A 4,969-nucleotide genomic window follows, 5' to 3' on the forward strand; every position below is an offset into this window, starting at 1 on the left:
TAAACCCAGTAACCTACTGTATTGTGATTCACTTTGATTCTCCCTAGTGTTTTTTGAGTCACTATCCTTTTCATGTTTAGGGTTGACAGTGTGTGTCGTTCCCTAGTGCTGTTCATTAGTGTTTAAGGGTCCATGCCTCTTTTTTAAGTGTTTTTAAATCATGTACTGTTTATTCATCCCTTTTTGCACTGTGTCAAATAAATAAACAAATATATCAATTGCATACCTGAGTGCTCCCATACGGGTTACTTTTTTCTCTTTTCACTCACATACAGTATGTATATATATATATATATATATATATATATATATATATATATATATATATACAGTATATATACACAGTGTATATATGTATACTGATATATATATATATATATATATATATATATATATATATATATATATATATATATATATATATATATATATACAGTGTATATACTGTACAGTATATACAGTATTTATTTCTCTTCATGTCTTTATTTATTTATTTATTTATTTAGATTTATTTATTAATTGTGGGGCTGCTGTGCGTGAATTTTTTTTATTGGGGGTGAGGGGGGTGTTTGGCCCTTGGTGTGAGTTTACGACTTGCAGCAGCAGCAGCACAATTAATAAATAAATATAAATAAATAAATAAATAAATGACAATAAATACATTTGAAATACATTTTTATTGATAGTGTACATGTGCAGGGGGTCTCCGGAGCTGAACCGCGGTGGTTTTAGGTCTGGGGACCCCGTGCCCCCCGAGATACAGGCCCCTTTAGGGGGTGCCGGTATCCCTCTGCTCTGCTTGGTTAAACGCAGAGCACTCAGCACTCAGAAACACAGGCCAGCCAGATTTAAACACACACACAATAGGGGGAGGTTTTTTTTACATAGCTTGCAGGGAAGCTTAACGCACACACACAATAGGGGGATAGGGGGATAGGGGGAGGTTTTTTTTACATAGATTAGAGAGAAGGCAGGGCGTTTTAAAAGCGAGAATAGGGGGAGGGGGTTTTACATAGATTTTATTTATTTATTTATTTAGATTTATTTATTAATTGTGGGGCTGCTGTGCGTGAATTTTTTTTATTGGGGGTGAGGGGGGTGTTTGGCCCTTGGTGTGAGTTTACGACTTGCAGCAGCAGCAGCACAATTAATAAATAAATATAAATAAATAAATAAATAAATGACAATAAATACATTTGAAATACATTTTTATTGATAGTGTACATGTGCAGGGGGTCTCCGGAGCTGAACCGCGGTGGTTTTAGGTCTGGGGACCCCGTGCCCCCCGAGATACAGGCCCCTTTAGGGGGTGCCGGTATCCCTCTGCTCTGCTTGGTTAAACGCAGAGCACTCAGCACTCAGAAACACAGGCCAGCCAGATTTAAACACACACACAATAGGGGGAGGTTTTTTTTACATAGCTTGCAGGGAAGCTTAACGCACACACACAATAGGGGGATAGGGGGATAGGGGGAGGTTTTTTTTACATAGATTAGAGAGAAGGCAGGGCGTTTTAAAAGCGAGAATAGGGGGAGGGGGTTTTACATAGATTTTATTTATTTATTTATTTAGATTTATTTATTAATTGTGGGGCTGCTGTGCGTGAATTTTTTTTATTGGGGGTGAGGGGGGTGTTTGGCCCTTGGTGTGAGTTTACGACTTGCAGCAGCAGCAGCACAATTAATAAATAAATATAAATAAATAAATAAATAAATGACAATAAATACATTTGAAATACATTTTTATTGATAGTGTACATGTGCAGGGGGTCTCCGGAGCTGAACCGCGGTGGTTTTAGGTCTGGGGACCCCGTGCCCCCCGAGATACAGGCCCCTTTAGGGGGTGCCGGTATCCCTCTGCTCTGCTTGGTTTACAGGCCGCGATCACGTGATCGGGACCTTTAAACCAAGCAGAGGGCTACCGGCACCCCCTAAAGGGGCCTGTATCTCGGGGGGCACGGGGTCCCCAGACCTAAAACCACCGCGGTTCAGCTCCGGAGACCCCCTGCACATCTACACTATCAATAAAAATGTATTTCCAATGTATTTATTGTCATTTATTTATTTATTTTTTGGCGGCTGCTGTGTGTGTGTATTTTTTTATTGTGGGTAGCGGGAGGGTGGGTGAATGGGGTATTCGCCCCAACGATGGTTGGGGAGGGCTTGCGGGGGGGGGGGGGGGGGTGGGGTAGCGGGAGGGCTTAACCCCTTCATGACCGTAGCGGTATTAACTGCTACGATCGTGAAGGGGTTAAGTGCACCCGCAACCCCCCCCCCCTCCCGCAAGTCCTAAACTCACACCAAGGGCCAAATACCCCCCTCACCCATCCCCACTACACACAATAAAGCGGGCACGGTGGGTTAACCCCTTCATTGCCTTAGCGGCTATCCGCTATGGTAATGACGCAGCATTTTCCGTATTTTTAATAATATTGATCAGGAGCAGGGGGGTTCCCTGAGCATTAATTTCTGGCTCAGGGAACCCCCTGCTCACTGTACAATATTATTAAAATACAGAAATGATGCTTCTTTACCATAGCGCATAGACGCTAAGGTAAAGAACGAGTGTTTATTTATACTGTATATTGTATGTGTTTTATTGATAGTGTACATGTGCAGGGGGTCTCCAGAGCAGAAGCGCACAGGTTTCAGGTCTGGGGACCCCGTGCCCCCCGAGATACAGGCCCCTTTAGGGGGTGCCGGTATCCCTCTGCTCTGCTTGGTTTACAGGCCGCGGTCACGTGATCGGGGCTTTTAACGCAGAGCTGGATACCGGCACCCCCTAAAGGGGCCTGTATCTCGGGGGGCACGGGGTCCCCAGACCTAAAACCACCGCGGTTCAGCTCCGGAGACCCCCTGCACATCTACACTATCAATAAAAATGTATTTCAAATAATTTTTAATGTGTGGATGTTTGCGCAGAGAGAGAGCAGCGGATCTCTCTCTGCTGCAAACACATCTCGCCCCCGCCGCCCATACAGTACTGTAGTATCATTTATGTATGTGCATATACAGTACAGTACAGTACTGTATGTTAGGGCTTACAGGGGTTGTTGTTATACAGTATATATATATATATATATACTGCATTACAATTCATTATAGGGGACGGCTTCACAGAGAATAGCTCGCAAGCGCCACCATGTGTATTTTGACGGCATTGCAGTATTGTAACCAGCCGGAATAAAAAGCTTAAATTCCTGCCGGAAAATAACGCAATGCACTCTGGCTGAAAAATATCAGAAACCTGAATACACCCGAGTATACCCGAATTCGCGGGACTAGCCGTGCTCGAATAAAGTGTGTCGCCAGTGTAGCAGCCATCTTGGTCCGTTTTGCCATTCTGAGTAAATGCAGTATGAAAGATGTGTGCAAGAAGAATGTTTGTGCAGTCGCTCTTAGCAGAAATTAACCCCCACCAATTCTCACAAATAGCTGACCCTTAGATTATGTGACATATTGAGATGTAAGCCATTTTCTAATCTATAGAAATATTTAATGATATATATATATATATATATATATTGGTTGTGTGGCATGTGGGCCACTAAGATTGTACCCTGCAATCACACTGCCCTTTGTTATCTGGGATTCATCCTTCCCACTTTCTCGGAGAATTAGGTATGAAAATTCTCTATGGTTTTATTGTAGTGATTAGTATAATTGCAGAAAATTTTGTTATTTTTCACTGTACTAAGTGTGCAATGCTTTCATTTGTCTCAAGGAAACCTTCAGTTTCATCTCACGCCATGTATGCAACTAATAATTCATATGTGGCCATGAACAGAGAGAAGCGTACCTAGTAAGGGTATTTGTTCTTTTAGAGAACAAAAAGGAGGGATTGTTAGGACCAGTATGTCAGGCCAGAGTCTGCACTCATGTTAAGCTTCCATTTTGTATGGTCATAACTAGTTAAGATTCTGTAGTCAGCCTTTTTGCTGAAATATAATTCATAAATGCACTCAGTTTCTCTGCTAAATTGCATTTCATTCTCCCTGGCCAGGATATTACTAGATACTTTTGTGAGGTCAATTTCCTGGTGTTTTAGTAGAATATAATAGAATGGTTCTCTGCAAGAAGCAAGGTAGTGAAATAAAGTTGCTAAGACTCAAGGTCTCTTTTGATAACAGACAATGAATAAGCTATGTATTCAGAACATTGCTTGTATTGAAAAGGGACACGTCTCAAAAGTCACGCCACTAATATGTCCTGCCCCTAAATCACGCCTCTAATTAAAGCTACGCCCAAGACACACCTAGTATACGCCTATGTCACGCCTATGATACGCCTTGATACGCCTATGTTATGCCTCTAACTAATATCTTTTTTCTTTCTGTATAAAAACCATTACACTATGAGTAATAAATTGAGACAAAGGATTTGAAACCTGGCGTGCGTTATGTTTCATTTTGTTCGTCTCCCAGGTCTGAAAAGTTCACCGAAGACCGGAGATAACAGTTGCAGGGCGTGAAAAACTTCTCCGGGGGAGTCTGCTGCAAACGGGTGCAGATGGTGTAGTATCCAGTCACAAGGCTTCAGTGTACCTGGCAGGGGAAATGTTCCTCTCGGTGCTGAAGCCAGGGGAGGAAATAACGGATTTTCCTTTCACAGGGTAATGGTATGAGGCGTCCGTGAGAAGGGGCGTGATGACTCTCATTGGATGAGAGCGCCTATACGTCATGGTTGAAGGAAGGAACGGTGGGTATTTATGTTAGTCGATTGGTTTGTGTACTATACTTTTTGATAAAGAGTGGGAGACCACGCGAAATGTGTAAGAGGGCTTTTTTGCTGTTTCCTTACGTGCCAATAAATTTTTGTACCTAGAGATTTTATTGCAATCTTTGGTCAAACGTTCTTTCCAAGGTAGCTGCACCACCATCCACGACTCCTTGCATACTGATCATTTCTTCCGGGAGGAGCACGCCGACAGTACCTGGATCTCCAGACGATCAACAAAGTGAGTAACTTTA

The sequence above is a fragment of the Ascaphus truei genome, chromosome 7, assembly GCF_040206685.1.
Source record: "Ascaphus truei isolate aAscTru1 chromosome 7, aAscTru1.hap1, whole genome shotgun sequence".
In the NCBI taxonomy this organism is placed as follows: domain Eukaryota; kingdom Metazoa; phylum Chordata; class Amphibia; order Anura; family Ascaphidae; genus Ascaphus; species Ascaphus truei.